Raw genomic sequence first — 18,522 nt, 5'->3', positions numbered from 1 at the left:
TGCGTTTTCCACACAAAAAGGTTTCTTTTTCTCTGTCTTCCCTTCTTTTTTCACCTCAGGTTTTAGTCATGATGAGATGCTTTAATTTCTCATTGCTGTTTCAGCAGAAATTTCTGCTAAAATTGACAATTCATTAGTATAGCTTGTTTTGTATAGCAAACCAAAACCTGATATGATTGAATGCTAGACAATCGGCTCCTTTTGAGTTATGAATTGATTAAGAAACTACAACAGAAAACATCTCAGGAATTAGTTAATTAAAACAACATTAAACATATACACTGCTGTTGTTAATTCCTTCAGGGGTCAGATACATTGTTTAATAAATTATATTTGGCCATTATTATATATGTGGTTAATAATCAAAGCCCTTTCGAAAATGATAACTTTAAGTTGTATATTAATTGAACTGATATTGTGCTGTTGTGGTATACATGCTTCATCTCATAAAAGAGAGCTCTAGTTCGAATCAACTTTAAAGATACAATTAGCAAGAGCAATAGGCCTATACTGAGAAACAGTATCTGCATCATGACTTTTTGGAATTAGAGTGATCAAATTCGAATTGGCCCCAGGATGTAACCAAGAATCCACAAAAAATTGATCAACAACATCCCAGAAGGATTTAAAAAACAATCTTGGAAAGCCATCTAGACCAGGAGCACTATCAGGATCCATATTAAACACTGTAGATTTAATCTCACCGGCTGTGAGAATGGCTGTGAGGCAAGTATTTTCTATGTCTGAAACCAAATGTGGAATAACTGAGAACAAAACATTAGAATCTTGAGTTGAATTGGTATCATTGGTATCATTGAAGAGGTCCTTATAGAAAACCAAATGTGGAATAACTGAGAACAAAACATTAGAATTTGAGTTGAATTGGTGTCATTGAAGAGGTCCTTATAGAAACTCACAATATGATCAGAAACGACTCAAGAATCTTCCACAAGATGGCCATTAATATTACGGAGACAAGAGATGTGAGATTTCGCTGCTCTAACCTTTCTGATATAAATTAACCAAATAAAAAAACTTCCGGATAATCAAGAGATAAGAACATAAAAACATAAAAACATAACCTAATTAACAAATTGAGCATATTAATATTAGCTTGTTTTCAACCATGGAATGAAATTTAATTTAAGGGATAGCAGGACTATATATTTGATCATATGTAGAATCACCTCTCCTATATGTATGTGACAGTAGTCTTTTTCAGTGATTTCCCTTTCGTTGCTCTTAATCTATTATATTTTCAGTATGTAATAATTAATTCATATAGGTAGATTGAAAGCATTGATTTGTATATGGATCTTATCTTAACCCTTACACAATAATAAAAGAATGGATGGAGGTCTGGTTATAGAACTCCTATAATTAAACCAGAAAAATAGAGATGACTTATAGGAGAGACAAGCTGCATATTCGTGTTAATTAATTGGTTCACTTGCATGCAAAAACCTTAAAACAAGACTTATATATTCAATATCCTTATAAATATATAAGTTAATTGCAATGAAATCACAGCTGGAATGAATATTTTTATCTATATAACTATGCCATAAACGTCAGTGGTCCAACTTCATCATCCTTTGATGTCATTCATACGAAAGAAATGAAATTTAAAATCTTTGGTTGCATATATATACACCTGCACCACAAGTAATCATATTATATATTGCTGAAAAGAGAGAAAAATAAAAGATTAATTTATAAATAGGGCTTATATATAGTTCAATTAATAATATGTATATAGTCCTGAAAAAGGGTTAGGGTTTTGTGCATTCTGAGTTTGCACTCTCTTGTAGAGTCTTAATTCTTTGGTTCATTGAAGGTTTCCATGTTCCCAAAAAATGAAGAAGTAAACTGCAAAACAATCAAAAGTCTAATAACCTTGATGAAAATTAGGAAAGCTGAATTGACAGAGAAATTGTGCACAAATACCTTTGGTTAATGCGATAGAAATAATTTTTCTTCTTTTTTGTTGGTTCAGCAAAAGTTGGAGGGTCTCAGCTCGCAGAGGGATGGAACCAACTGGGTTCGTAACTCAACCATAGTTGGTCCCATCTCCCCTGCGAGTAGAGGCCCCCAACTTCTTCATTAACCCTCAGCTCTCTCTTCTCCATTGCTCGCCCTTCTTTATATGATATTAAGATAAATTTTTGGGCCATCAACAAGAGCTGCCGAGGTTACTATCACAGGGAGACGTCACAATTACTAGCTAAATCAATAGCCATAACCCATGAATAAACTACACTAAGCTAGCTTGCTAGTGCCGTCTCTCCTGCGACAGTAACCCCAAAAACTTCTGTATGAACTTGTGTATTGCTCATAAATTTGATGCGTATTTATAGAGGGTTAGCAACCAGGAAATGACTGAGAAATTGGTTAGTCTTTGTAGAGCTAGCCATGTTTGTTCCCATGTGTTCCATAAATTTGGTCTTTTTCAAGATTCAAACATACGAAACATTACAGTAAGTTACCTGGAACTTTTATATATATGTTTTCTTGAGAAAAAAAAATGGAAATATTTTCACTGTTTTAAGATTAGTAAGTCAATAAATAAAGGGAAAATACTTGAGGTTGGCATAGTTGGCCGGCCTGAGAAATTAAATTGAAAGGTATTGGTAATTAATTTTGTTGTACTTTGGGGGTTCCAAATGAATAGTTAATGCCATAACAAGCTGGGTACAGCTGCCGGTCTTGATTTTATTTTGGAGACAATTCAATGATCCAAATTTGCAACCTAGGTGGGACTGACTTAAGTTTGAGAGTGACAGCCATTAGGGTTAGGGGCTGCTCAATATATTAAGCTTGAAATTAATAATATTAATGCTCTACTACTGTAAATTATAATAAACAATTTGACAGGAAATATATATGTAATTATGAGTAATTTATAGTAACAGGTGTGAACATTGTGTGAACTGAAGCAGATTATAACTCATATTTCATGATTAATTAATGAAGCAAACTCAGTTCAGCTCTCACCTAACTTGTTTGATTCCAGATTCAACGAACATCTTAATTTATTAACTGTAGAATTCAAGGTTTGATCGAATCCTTATGGAAGGCTAGCGGTTTGACTCAGATACTGGTTGGTGGGCTCAATAGTCAGTAGTCCTAAGACTTGCAGAAAGCTACTGAAAATATTCAAGTTGTCCCGCATATCGGCTTTGAATTGTCTTCAATCCTTTCTTATTCAATCAATGGGTTAACACTCCATAAAATATTTTGTTTGGTAGGTGAGAGAGTTTACCCTAATTTTATAGAGTAAACAACTTTTTCCTACCCAAGGTTTGCCTTAATGACACTTTTCCATTTAAAAAGTTTCAAAACACTATTTTCCCACCCAAAGTTTACATTTCGTAAATACTTAAAATATATTTCATTTTCTCAAATGGTGTTCGACGAGTGACTAGAAATCAGAATAAGAGGTTTTTTGTAGAGTGGAGACCAATAGATCAAATAGTGGTAACTGATTGAATATTCGCCATCGGAATTAGCTGAAAATTAGCTAAGAGTAGGAAACTCTAACTTTTCGATGACTGGCAATCAGCAAGAAATCAAGTACCGAAGTGAGAAGAGTTTTGTATAGAGAAGACCAGAGGTTCAAATGGTGGTGGCAGAGAGAATTTTCGCGGTCGGAATCAACCAAAATCAGATTTGGATAGTAATGGAATATAAACGTTGGGTGTGAAAGTGATATTTTGAAACTTTTTGGGTGGAAAAGTGTTATTAAGGCAAACCTTGGGTGGGAAAAAGTCGTTTACTCAATTTTATAATGTGAGAGGTTCATCAAAGACTTGGTCAATGTCACATGCATTCAATTCAAACATTAATTTTAGCTACAACAAAGGGGCAAGTACTTGATCAATTATCAATTCCATGTCATGGGGCCATATATTGATTAATTTCGCCATCAAAGAACTCTCAAATTTTATTCTGAATTGTTTTTGGTCTGTATATTCAGTAGTTTTAGGACCATGTGATGTTGATCTATGACCAAATATAAGACCGTTTTATTTGCATTTTGGCATTGTTTTCGGCTAAGACCCATCAAATTGAGCCACGTAGTTAATAGTTGATTAATGACCTTAGTTTGTGGTACTATAAAAAAGTTGCCACGAATTTCTTCTTATTATAGATTATTCTCAATAGATTCTCTAATTATATTTGCTCTTTCTCTCACCTCTTTTACACCTACCTATGAGCAAGATCAACTCGAAAGTAAGGAACTCAATTATGATATTTAATTTCAGAGATCACAAAATAGAAAATGTATATCAAGATTAATAACATATAAATAAAGTCACATCAATAAAGAGCACGATATTTACGTACTTTGATATAATATGTCTACGTTCACGGGTGAGAAAAATTCACTATAGTTTCATGAACATGATATATAAAAGTACACAACACTATAATACACACTCAACCCAATACCTAAAGTGGAAAAAATTTTAATTTCTAATACACTCTATCCATGGTGTTTAATAAAACTTACATCAAAAACTTTGAAATCTCACATTCTCTCATCAATAAAGATTGGCTCACAACTCAATATTGCAAATTTTCACTCACAACCTCGATGTGGTAGCTCGCAATTGGATAGGCGAGATCCATTATAAACTAACCAATTACGATCTGTCATATCGGAGTTGTGAGAGAAAGTTTGTGAAATTGGATTGTAAGTGTATTATTGCCCTTCTCTCATAACATTGAATTGATTCTCACCCCTATATTTGCGGGTTGTATATAGGATATTTTATTTCTAATATAATTCATATATTAATTCTTAATAGGATACCTATAATTTTATTTCTATTTACAATTGTATAATTTATTAAATAGTTTTCCTCAAAAAAAAAAAAAAAAATCACAATATTCAATCATTCTTAATCTGTAATTAGGTAGGATATTTTGCATATTGATTATGGAAAAATCAAGAAAGGAAAATAAGAGGGAGATTATAAGATAATAAATTAGTGGTGAATTTGGAATTTTTCATCTTACTTTTTGGAGACGAAGACTTGGTGAATGCGATTTTATTTCATAGTACGGTAACTATTTTGTTGAATTATAAGATAAAACAAAATTAAACAAGTACTTGGAAATTCTCGTGATTATAACTCAAACCCACCTTAATTTGTGTTAATAGTTCTAGTTAAACTGACAGTTTTTCTTCCAGAAACCAGCATGAAATTTCCAGAAGTGTACTTTACAACGATCAACATTGAAAGTCGAATCGACCTAGAATAAGTTGTAAATATAGAATAAAGCTACAAAAATATAATTAAAAATGCGTGGAATTGACTATAAAATTGTGCTCTTATTCGTAAATCCATTATAGTCATGATGACATGGACTCTGCACAAACTGACAGATTAAGGAATGTTCCATGAAACTTAATATGTATAAACCTATGTTTGCCAGCTAACCTTCTGAAGAAATTTGCTGTGAAATTGTATTAAATAATACTTTTCTAGACGGTGATTAACCACTTCTTTGATTATCTTCTTAATTATTGTTTAAGGAATGTTGAAGAAGTATGTTTAATGTGATTATTATATTAAATTCAATGGAGAAATTGTATAAAGAATTTGTTTACTTGGTTTATATATAACACCACTTATAAAATATATTGTTTTTTGTTCAATGCAAATGAAATAATTAATTGATCGATGGAGTTAAATTATCAAACTGTTATATATACACATATATGCTTTGTAGAGAGAATATGTATGCGTATTTGTGTATTTTATTTCATTGTTTTCTTTGAAAGATGGGGGTTCCAATCAATGAAAGGGTGTAATTAATAATTTGGAAATTGTAACCGATTATCAGAAGGTATTTATATATATTTCATTGTTTTCTTTGAAAAATGAGTGTTCAAACTTTGGATGTATTTATAGGCAAAATGAGAAGCTCGTTATATGTATTTTTGTATGGATGAATGTATTTGAGAAGTATTTCATGCATGTATTTCAATGTGTTTCATAATTCAAAAGGTCTTTTTTTATGATGAGAAAACTGCAGCAAGTTACCAAACTGTTATATATATACATATATGTTTTGTAGAGAGAATATATATGATTATTAATTGCATGTAGACCTAATTGGGGCCATAAAATTTTCACCATCTAAGAACTTGCAAGTTTTATTATAATGTGTGTTTTAGTGAATATTAAACCCCACTTCTATATAATTAAACTTGTTAGAAGTCATATTTGTCTTACATCACTAATTTAGTGGGCTATTATAGTATATATATATGTAGTTTGGTTCCTTTCTTCCTTAAGCTAGTTTTTGAGTTTGAGTTCTACCCAAACCAGTTTATTATGGTATCAGAGCCACCTTTGTTAGACCTTTACATGAAATTACTAATGACTAGAGAAACTAAAGAAATTTACATGAAATTTTGACGCGATGGTGGGTCCTAATGGGTTTGGACCCTTGTATGAAATTAATAATGACTAGAGAAACCTGCATGAAATTTTGAGACGATGATGGGTCTTGGTGGGTATGGACCAACCCCTGCATGAAGTTACAAATGACCAGAGAAACCTCATAAATTTTGAGGATAATATAATGAAAGAACCTTCAAACCAAGTCAATTACATCAAAACTAATAATTAGTCCTAGTGGGTTTGGACACCAGTGTCATCAAACCTAATAATTAGAGAAACCTGCATGAAATTTCAAGGATGATACGAAGAAAGAACATTCAAACCAAGTATATATACATATATATTAAAGCATTTTCAATTGTAACCCCACCGCAGAAATTATCCACAAGCAGGAAGCAAAGCAGCCACTTTTTTCATACTTTGTTGCTAGCTAGCTAGCACCAAAGTATTAGGTGCAAAATTGAAGAGACATTTCATGTTTCAATTTCACAAATGCTGACGTGTTTGTGTTATAACTTTTGGTGTAAAAAATTATTAATTATTCCCCTTTTAGGACAAGACATCTACATCAATTTTTCACATTCACTGTACTCTTAAGTCAATGAACGACTTTAATTATTCACAAGCTAACCACACAAGGAATGTTCAATGAATTTACTGAACAATTATTTTCTGATTAAGGAGGTGTTTATCTGAGTTTATAAAAATTAATTTATAAACAACAAATACTTTTTAGATTATAAGTATTTAAAATTTTAAGTAATTACGTGTTTGGTTAAAGTACTTATAAGTGACTGATAGGTAGTTGGCGTGTTTGGTAAAATGTGGCTTATAGGTATATTTTATTATAAAATAACTAAAAAAGGTATTACATTAAACAAGAGTATACTATGAAATTTTAAAATTAAACAAGGATAATGTGATAATATACTTTGTCAAACTAGCTTATAAGCAGAGTGCTTATAAACCAAAAAAAAAAAAAGTATCTCTCCCCAACTTATTATTATTATTATTATTATTATTTTTGCTTATAAGCTCAAAAAAATTATAAACAAACATGTCAGCTTAATTTTAGAACTTATAAGTAAGTTTGACCAGCTTATAAGCTTAGACAAACACCCCCTAATTAGTACTTTTCAAAGCATATAATATTCGGTTTTCTTTCATTTATTGGACCTAAAGTTGGGCCTGGTGGATCAGATTTGGTTAGCCCAATATTTGCCAACATAACACAACCATAAAAAACAACCGTTTATGTTCTCAGCCAGGCCCATATCTTATTGGCCTTTTGAATAGTTGTTACATAAAATGTTTTTGGGCATCCAGTCTCGAATTTGATTTGGTCACTTGGTAATTTGTTGCAGGTTAAACATTCCATATGAAATAGACATGTTCAGTCAATCTGTAAGCTTTCAATCCTCTAAATAAGGAGAAGGTTTTGGGAGATATTTATGTGAATTCAAAAGATAAATCTATGTAGGGTAAGGCCAAAACGAACAATATCTAATTTATTGGACTACTATTAAGAGATCCAATCTAAGTCATCATCTATTTATCAAACAAATCCGTTATCCTAATGGCAAAGCCTGATTCAACTGTTAGCTCTTTCTCTTATTCTTCTGCTTCTTTCTCAGCTTGCAACTTTGCTTCTTCTTTTGTCTCTTCCAGGGCCTGGATTAAGCTTCTCAGGGTAAAATCCACATCAGGTGGAACTGTTTTTGGCATCAAATGCTCTACAACATCCGCTGGGCAACAATTCACAAATTGGCTGCTTCTTGTCTCTCTTTCTTCTTTTCCAAGTTTCTGTCTCGGATCCTTCTCGTTATTATTTCCTCCTTTCTCTTTTTTCTTCCTCCTTTGACCTGTAAGATCAAGCGAACAATCGATGTCTTCAATGACAACAATCAATTTTCTAGATGTTTCAATCAATAGCTTTCTCAGTTCAGTATTGTCTTTGACAGCAGTGAGCTGAAGATCATACAAATCGTAGCCTAAAAGACTGGCCATGGCAACAATCATAGTAGACTTACCAGTCCCTGGAGGGCCATATAACAGGTACCCTCTTTTCCAGACTCTCCCCAATTCTTGCATAGAAGTCTAGTTAGTTGGTAAGGAATCGCAAAGAATGAGCTGAAGAAACAGAGGTGAGTTTGAGAAGAAGACTGATTTTTCTTATTACTAAAAACCGTGACTGTTACACATTTATAATACAAAGGAGATACAAAGGAAGGGTAAAATAGTAACTTCTAAAGCTTAACTATTTTAACAGCTAACTGAGTCAACTGAGTCAACTATTCTTAATATCCTAATATCTCCCCTTAAACAAAACCTCTACGACTACTTGTCATTACTCCCAGTAATGCATGTTACCAACTATTCTAACAAGTCTTCAGCCTTGCTGAATGTTATCAAGTCTTCAATAATTTGGTTCTTCTTCTCGGGTTCCATGGCGAGTGTCTGGAATGTTGCCGGGTTCTCAAAGTCTCGAACACCACATTGAACCATTGTTAGTATAAAGCTTTCGCATCCAGTTCCTCAGCTTGATTGCCTTGCCTTCTTTCAGGACATTAACAAGATAAGGCTTAAATAACAACACTTGGTATCACATAGCAGAATCTGATGTGAAACTGACTAAAGGTTTGTTTTGTCTGCTAGTCCTCAGTTGGCTACTCAGGGACGGTGTTCCAACCGTGTGTGTCCTAAGCAAAGTATTTTTGAAAATTTTCAATTGTAGCACTGATGTTAGGGTCCTTTTAGTTAAATTAGAAATAAAATATTGGTTAGCTCACAGAACTAAACAATTATACAACCAAGATAGATAACAAGATGCCGCATACATGAGATTTGACTTGTGTTAAGAAACAACTTGACCCAAAAACTTAAACTATTAAATAAATTTTAACATATACATATACTGATGGTTACTTATTGTTAAGTGTGCCACAAAAATGATGAAGAACATCGACGGATTCTGGCAGATCCAACTCTTCTGTCCATAGAAAAATGTCGAAAGGCCACATGACACAAATGTTTTAACTTTGAAAACATGCATGTGAAAATCCGTTTGCATGCCATATAACATCATAACCCTAATATGATAATTAATAATCACCATATGATATTTCCGGTTGCAATGGAACCACATACCAAGATTGTATAAACCAAAGACAATCACTATCGGTACGCAAGGACCTAAGTCATACCTCTCACGTGTCAGTCCCAAATACAGACAAGTAGCTACACCACTCACAGTCTATCCTCAAGGTGGTACCAACCACAGTCTACCTCGGGATGGTATAATTACCATTGGATAATCATACTCAACCCACAGTCTATCATCGGGGTGTCATGATACAGTATTAAACAAATCCCGCCCACAGTTCACCCTCGAGGCATCTAAAATATCATAGCGGCCAATACTCGCTTGGTGTAATCCCGCCTGGAGCTTGTTGGTGCTCATCCTATCTCGGTAAGATATCGTAATCGTTCGATAGAATGAATCATCTCAATACGTGCATAAGGATAAATATAAAATGCTAGCTAATGTCTGGAGGGAGACGAATACTACAAAAGGTGGTCTCCAATCTGATGGATAAAACACATCATCAGACATTGCATCCGAGTATCCAATACATCATGAATTATGCATGCTCGTTTGCAGATACATATAAAAAAATAATATCAATAAACTACTTGTTCTCCTTGGAAACTGGCATGCAAAAATATGTGTGCAACGCTTGAAACATTGTAATCAATAATCATATAAAATATCTATTTATCCCACCTTTCTAAGGGTTCCAGCAAGGCGAATAAAAAAGACTTTTTTTTTCTTTTTTCCCCCTTTTTCTTTAGAAAGCATGAAAATTGGCACATCCAATTCAGCATTTTTAACAAATATTAACTTTCTTTCTTCACAATGCATTTTGGCTTATAAATCAACAATACATATAACCTATTTCCAGCACTTATGCAAGACTCAATTTAACCGTAAATGCCAAGTTCAACACAAGTCCTCCCACTCAATAAAATGCCATTTCCAGCAAACAAAATCGTCACCAACGTTCCTCAATTTAACCCAGCCAAAAGCATTCACAAAGTCGTCATTTAGCAAAGCATTATACTCCAAAAAATTTCCCAGCAATAAATCACAACCCAACACTCTTCAAGCCACTCAGCCGAAGCAAAATAAGTACAAATTAGTTATGCATCAGCTTAACTAAAAATCCCAGCCACAATTCTTACAATAAACACTTCCAACATCATTCAATTCATGTAAAAGCCATACCTAATTATAAGTAGCATGCAACGCATAAGTACCTCCAATAAACTAAAGGACTAAAATAAAACCTCAATCAATCGGGTATGCACACGCATATGATCATTCCAACCAACACATGATTTAAAATGCAAGTTTAATAATATTCTACTCACCCACAAAACCTTCTCCTTCCCTTGATCAAATTAAGGCTCCGGTTCCTTCCCTCCTTCACCTAATGTTTCCAATTTTAGCCAATGATTAAGAAATTCCCAAGGAAAGGAAAAGAAACTGAAAATGGAACCATGATTTGGATGCTTACCTTTATCCCACCGAAATCACCAAAAAATTCACTAAACTTCCACTCCCTCTCTTATTTCTCCTTCTCGGCATTCTCTCAAGTCTCTCTTGAATTTGCTGCTTCTTTCATTTTGTTGCAAAAATGAACTAAAATGGGTTTATACGGTGGCCTTGAGATGTCACAAATCAACCCCTGGAAAACTGTATGCACCCCTATTTGGTAAAGGACACAAGTCCTTCAACTTTGAAACCTTTTAACAGCCCCCTTAAAATACTACTTGTTCATTTGCCTCCAAGTCCTTTTGGTAAATTTCTGGTCCTCCAGTCCTTATTTCCTTTCCAAAGCACCCCTGAAAGTTTTCAATTTCTTACAAATTACCCCAAAAATAAACTTTAATAAAATCCCATAAAAAAGGGGGTATTACAACAAATGGTTAAATAGACGTGTAGAAATTATAAAATTTACTTGAATATCCATTGCACAAAGCCTCGTACAAGGAACTAAGGGAGGAATCGAATTATTTATCCACTTGAGTAATATTATACTTACAACTTAGTCATATAAACAGACAAAAAATAAAGGACAGAGTAATCATTTTATATAAATTTTGTACAATTTTGATCTTGTTGTGTGATTTAGTTGTAAGCAAAATATTATTGTATCTACTTACAATTGTTGATATTGTGGCTCGCTGTCTTATCTATTCCCTTGTGAAATTGTATATTTTTAGGAAAACTATTTGGTAAATAATACAATTGTAAATAAGAATAAATTTTAGGAGTTTTATTAGGAATTGAAATATGAATTCTATTAGAATTAGAATATCTCATATCCAACCTATAAATATAAGGGTGAAAACCAATTTAAGGTTATAAGAGTGTGAGAGAATGTATATCATATTTATGAAACTATAGTGGATATTTGTTATCTGTGGATGTAAGCGGGTTATACAAAATCATATAAATATCATATCTTTTTATATGATGTAATTTTAATTTTTTTTTTTCGGATAAGTAAGTAGTATCATTAAAAGAGAATAAGAATATAGAGACCATAAAAAACCGACTATCCTACCTCAGGACAAGCCCTAGGACATGAATAAAAACACAAGCTTAATAGATTGAGAACATAATCTTTTTTTTCTTGTCTATCTTAGCGAAATATAGGAGACAAGAGGAGAGGAGCAAGTAAACGAACACAAAGACAAAGACATCCTACCATAGGACATGTCCTAGGATAGGATTAAAAAAAAAAAAAAAAACCACCCCTAAACAATACTAAAAACAACTATACACAACATCATTCCTTGCCTTAGGTTAGAAAACTCATGTTCGTCACATATTGGTTCTGAAAATAGTCATAGGTGGTCCCCAAATTTTCGCAAGTCTTCTATTGGCCATGGCAGATAGTCATACTAAGTTTTGAAATCCTCTTATCTCATACCATGATGTCATATGGTTGATGAAATTATGAAACCTCAATTATTATTTATTTGTTTGTTTAAAAAATCTATACAATATCTTCTTCATCCAACTCTTAAGTTTTAAAAAAAAATCCATACGATTGTCAGTTCATAAGTTTTTCAAAGTCGGTAATACCAGCTCAAATTGGCAAATTTCTAATGCGTTTTCCACACAAAAAGGATATTTTTTTTTTTTTTTTTTTTTCTCTATCTTCCCATCTTTTTTCACCTCAGGTTTTAGTCAAGATGAGATGCTTTAATTTCTCATGAAGTTTCAGCAGAAATTTCTGCTAAACTTGACTATTCATTATATGATTGAATTGATTAAGACACTACAACAGAAAACATCTCAGGAATTAGTTAATTAAAACAATATTAAACGTATATACTACTGTTATTAATTCCTTCAGGGGTCAGATACATTGTCTATTAAATCATATTTGGTTGGCCACAATTATATATGTGGTTAATTTTTATAGTAATTGAACTGATATTGTGCAGTTGTGTTATACATGCTTCGTCTCATATAAGCAAACTTTTTCAGTGATATCAACTTTTCTGATATAAATTAACCAAATAAACAAAGTTCTGGATAATCAGGAGATAAAAACATTAAAACAGAAGCTATTTAACAAATTGAACATATGAATATTAGCTTGTCGACCATGCTTATGCTGAAAGATATTTAATTTGAGAGATAGCAGGACTATATATTTAATCAAATGTAGAATCACCTCTCCTATATGTAGAAGACAGTAGACTTTTTCAGTGATTTCTCTTTCTTTGCTCTTAATCTGTTATATTTTCTCCATTTAATAATTAATTCATATAGGTAGAACTAAAAAATTGATCTGTATATGGATCTTATCCTAACCCTAGGATGAATATTTTTATCTATATAACTATGCCATAAACGTCAGTTGTCCAATTTCATCATCCTTTCATGTCATTCGGACGAAAGAAATCAAACTTAAAACTACATCCCAAGTAATCATATTATATATTGCTGAAAAGAGAGAAAAATAAAAGATTAGTTTATAATCTACATCATCTTCTTGCAATATTAGGTTTTTATTGATAGGGTTTATATATAGTTCAATTAATAATAGGCATACAGTCCTAAAAAAGGGTCAAGGGTTTTGTGTATTCTGAGTTTGCACTCTCTTGTAGAGTCTTAATTCTTTGGTTCATTGAAGGGTTCCACGTTCCCAAAAAATGAAGAAATAAACTGCAAAACAATCAAAAGTGTAATAACTTTGATGAAAATTAGGAAAGCTATAGCTGAAATTGAAAAAGAAATTGTGCACAAATACCTTGATTAATTTGATAGAAATGATTTTTCTTCTTTTTTGTTGGTTCACCAAAAGTTGGAGGGTCTCAGCTTGCAGAAGGATGGAACGAACTGGGTTCGTAACTCAACCACAGTTACGAACCCAGTTGGTGCGATCTCTTCTGCAACTAGAGGCCCCCAACTTCTTCATTAACCCTCAGCTCTCTCTTCTCTATTTCTTCGCCTTTCTTTATATGATATCAAGATAAATTTCTGGGCCACGAACAAAAGTTGCTGAGGTCACTGTCACAGAGAGACGTCACAATTACTAGCTTAATCAATAGCCATAACTCATGAATAAACTACACTAAGCCAGCTTGCTGGTGCCATCTCTCCTGTGACAGTGACCCCAAAAGCTTTTGTATGAACTTGTGTATGGCTTTGCATACATTTGAAGCGTATTTATAGAGGGTCGCCTCAGATTTTTTTATGAAATTTAAGAACCACGAAATGACTGAGAAATTAGTAAGTCTTTGTAGAGGTAGCCATGTTTGTTTCCATGTGTTCCACAAATTAGGTCTCTTTCAAGATTCAAACATACGAACCTTACAGTAACTTACCTGGAACTTTTATATATATGTTTTCTGTGAAAAAAATGGAAATATTTTCACTGTTTTAAGATTAGTAAGTCAATAAATAATAGGAAAAGTACTTGGAGGTTGGAGTAGTTGGCCGGCCTGAGAAATTAAATTGAAAAGTAATTGTAATTTTGTTATACGTTGGGGGTTCCAATGAATGTTTGTCTCCAGATGACAAACCTGCCAAATTAATGCCATAACGAGCTGGGTACCATTCTTTGATTTTGTTTTGGAGACAATTCAATGAACCAAATTTGCAACCTAGGTGGTACTGAATTAAGTTTGAGGGTGACAACCATTAGGGTTAGGGGCTGCTCAATATATTAAGCTCCACTACTATAAATGTAGAAAAAAGTGGCTTAAATAGTGAAAGGTTGTGTTCACATGTTTTTGGTCTATGGCCGATAAATTGAACATTTTTTGTCTCACATTCACACATGTTTAAAGACTTAAAATTATACTTCTCCATGTCTCTCAAATAAAATCAACATTCTCAAGCTAAGATTGCGGCTATAAGTCTTTGCAAATCCCTTATTTTGCCTTATATATTTTGACATAAAAAGGATTTCCTCCACTATAAATATGGGTGCATTTTGGGGGGAAGATTATCACATACATTCTCAAGCAATACAAACATTAGAGACAGAGAGCTTGAGTTTAGGGGTGTTCAAAAGCAGTTAACCAAACTGATTAACTGTTTTCTTGAATCAAACTGGTTTTTCGGTTCAAGAAAATTCCTGAACTGAAACCAAACCAGTTTAGAGTAAAACTGGTTTTGAACTGGTTTTCCTTTTAAATTGGATTAAACTTAATTTTTTTTTTTAAATTTTCCTGAATTAAATTGTAAACATGAACAATACATATCCAAATAAAAATTAAACATTCATACATATTCATTGACCACAACTAACAATACATTAAAAATTGATATAAATAAATTTAATTTTTATTTTAATATATAATATCTATTAAGATTTTTTATTTTAATTTAATATATATATATATTAGTAAATCCATTAGTAAAACCAGTTTCAGTTAACCAATTTGCGTTTTCACCCATACTGAGAACCAAACCTAAAATCTAGTTTTTTGAATTATTTGAACCGTAACCGAACCGGTTTTTCGGTTCGGTTTTTGCATTTTTTTGAATACCCTTACTTGAGTTAGAGAGATTAGAGTATGTGAGAGTGTGAGAGATATTGGGTGTACTTGGGATTTGGGATTGAGAGTTTTACCAAATGTTGTATACTCTATTTTGTTAGTGAAATTCTTCTTTTATCTTCGCCAGTGGACGTAGGCTAAAAAGCCAAACCACATAATTATCGTATGTATTGTGTGTTATTATTTTTCCCTATTTTTCCTTGCCGTTAACTTTATCCATGGGGTTGGGTCTATCACAACAGTAAATTATAGTGAACAATTTGATAGGAAATATATATGTATCTACAAGTAATATATAGTAATAGGTGTCAACATTGTGTGAAACTAAAGTAGATAATTATGACTCATATTTCATGATTAACTAATGAAGCAAACTCAGTTCAGCTCTCACCTAAACTTGTTTGTGCTATAATTGTGATGAACGCTTTCAACATGGGCATCGTTGCAAGGCCAAGTTCTTTCTCTTGTTAATGGAGGATAATGATGATGAGCGCAAGGATGAACCAGGATAACTGTTGTTGATGGTGTCGTACCTTACAACCTTGAGGAAAGGTTGAGCCGGAGGGGAAGACAATGTTAGGATTATTTTAGAATTAAGATAAAATTAAAATAATTAGGTTAAATCATTTTATAATTATGTTATTATCTAATTAAAATATCTTTTGAATTAAGCAATTAGATTTGAATTAGACAATTATAGTCCTTTTACAATTAGAATAATGCATAAGGCTATATAAAACCTTAAGTAATTAGGGTTTGGCAAGCTATAATCAATAAAATTTTCTTCCCTTAACTATGAATTATCATTTTTCTTGGAGGTTTTATTTCCTCGTATAAAACATAAACACTATCCTAACACAATCCTTCATAAAATATTTTGTTTGGCAGGTGAGAGAGTTTACCCTAATTTTATAAGGCAGTATGTTAAAACTTTAATTCTTTGCTCATAGATTTTGTCATTTTGATTAATAAATTAAAAAAGAAAAGTATTCCAATATGGAAGGTCCACCACGCAATTGATCAATGGCACAATCACATGCATTCCATTCAACATTAGTTTCCGGCTAAGTCCCATCAATTTGATTTATTATCAATTCCATGTCATGCCTTTGTTGATCTATGGCCAAATTTAAGACCCTTTTATTTGCATTATGGCATTGTTTTAGGCTAAGTCCCATCAATTGGAGCCACGTAGTTAATAGTTGATTTAATGACAGAAGTTGCCACGAGTTTCTTCAATTATAATTGCTCTTTCTTCTTGATGATTACTAACCTGTAATTAGGTAGGATATTTGCATATTAATAACGGAAAAATTAAGAAAGGAAGATACGACGGAGATTATAAGATAAAACAATATTAAACAAGTACTTGGAAATTATCCTGATTATAACTCAAACTAACCTTAATTTGCGTTAGTAGTTCTAATTAAGCCAACAGTTTTTCTTCCAGAAACCTGCATGAAATTTCCGGGAGTGAACTAATTATTCGTATGTGATTTCGGTTGGGTGTGTCTTACTATTATCCATTTTTGTGTATATATATATAATGCTAGCACTAAAGGTGGGAAAAAAGCCCGGCCTCAAAACTCGGTCCCAGGATCGAATCAAGCCTAGGCGGTCCCTCCTCTAGGGTTCGGGCTTGGGAACAGTCTTAGGCTCGGGCCGTTAATTTTTAAAGCCCCCACTCAATTACATAAACGGATAAACCTCTTGACAAATATCTAAAACCCTCTATAATATGTAATATATATAATAAATTTAGGGATTAAAAATAATTTTACAAAAACATTAAAAGAAAAAAAAATTCTACGCCCATAGGGCCCATGACCGGTCCAGGCCATAAGAAAACTCATGAACCTAAAGGGTGTTTGTCTAACCTTATGAAAATTAGCTTATTAGGTGCAAAATTGAATAGGCATTTTATGTTTCAATTTCAAAAATACTCACATGTTTGTGTTCTAACTTTTGGTGTCAAAAAATTATTTATTAATTAATTAATTCCCCTTCTAGGCAGGACATCTACATCAATATTTCACATTCATTGTACACTTCAGTCAACGAATGACTTTGATTATTCACAAGCTAACAGAGTAGGGGAAGGTTCAATGAACTTATGGATAAAATATTTTCTCCAAAATTGGGCCTGCTGGATCAGATTGGTTAGCCCAATATTAGCCCACACAACCATAAAAATCAACCTTTTATGTTCTCAGCCAGGCCCATATCTTCTTGGCCTTTTGAATAATTGTTACATAATAATGGTTTTGGGCATCCAGTTTCAAATTTGATTTAGTCACTTGATAATTTGTTGCTGGTTAAACATTCCATATGAAAATAGATATGTTCATTCAATCTATAAGCTTTCAATCCTTTAAATAAGGAGAAGGTTTTGGGAGACATTTTTGTGAATTCCGAAGATAAATTTGTGTAGGTTAAGGCCAAAATGATCAATATCTAATTTATTGAACTGAACTATTATAACAAATACCAGAACGAACTTAGAGATCGAATCTACGTTATTATCCATTTTCGAATCCTTTATCCTAATAGCATCTAGCCTGTCAAGAAAAATCACATTAATCCAGAATTCATGTACACAATCTAATCAATAATTAGATTGTTCAATCAAAATCAGTGGAGATTGCACACTATTATCACTCTAGAGTAACAAAACTTGGTTCACCTGTTAGCTCTCTCTCTTTTTCTCTTGCTTCTTTCTCAGCTTTCAACTTTGCTTCCTCTTTTGCCTCTTCCAGGGCCTGGATTAAGCTTCTCAGGCTAAATCGTTATGTAACCGATAGCGTAGTGGGCCCTGTTTACTATCCGGCTGCTTCAGACAGGTATTCCCCCCGGTTAGATTGGTACTCTAGATATACACCTCATCATTGCCTCTATGTCAGCCAATCTTTTGTCAATATCTGCTTCATGGGTGAGGCGAAAGCTACTAGATTAGCCTAGTTGGTCGGTTGTGTAATGGATGCACAGTGGGCCTGTTTACTATCCGGCTGCTTCACACAAG

General features: G+C 32.9%; 2 long non-coding RNA genes and 1 pseudogene across 2 annotated transcripts; all 3 read right to left on the bottom strand.

Moving 5' to 3' along the window:
- Positions 1–7,908: 7,908 nt before the first annotated feature.
- LOC116108138 lies at positions 7,909–9,015 on the bottom strand (annotated as a pseudogene).
- Positions 9,016–9,132: 117 nt separating this feature from the next.
- On the bottom strand, positions 9,133–11,215 carry LOC116108161. The gene is made up of 3 exons (XR_004124603.1): positions 10,994–11,215; positions 10,848–10,906; positions 9,133–10,001 (listed from the first exon to the last, which is right to left on the bottom strand). It is a non-coding gene; the product is annotated as an uncharacterized LOC116108161 (long non-coding RNA).
- A 6,732-nt stretch (positions 11,216–17,947) lies between these two features.
- LOC116108163 lies at positions 17,948–18,286 on the bottom strand. Its single transcript, XR_004124605.1, has 2 exons — positions 18,187–18,286; positions 17,948–18,061 (listed from the first exon to the last, which is right to left on the bottom strand). It is a non-coding gene; the product is annotated as an uncharacterized LOC116108163 (long non-coding RNA).
- Between the last annotated feature and the right edge of the window lie 236 nt (positions 18,287–18,522).

This window comes from Pistacia vera, unplaced genomic scaffold, assembly GCF_008641045.1.
Source record: "Pistacia vera cultivar Batoury unplaced genomic scaffold, PisVer_v2 Contig555, whole genome shotgun sequence".
NCBI classification, from domain to species: domain Eukaryota; kingdom Viridiplantae; phylum Streptophyta; class Magnoliopsida; order Sapindales; family Anacardiaceae; genus Pistacia; species Pistacia vera.
The sequence above is the reverse complement of the archived record's forward strand: the minus strand, read 5'-3'. Positions and strand labels throughout refer to the sequence as shown.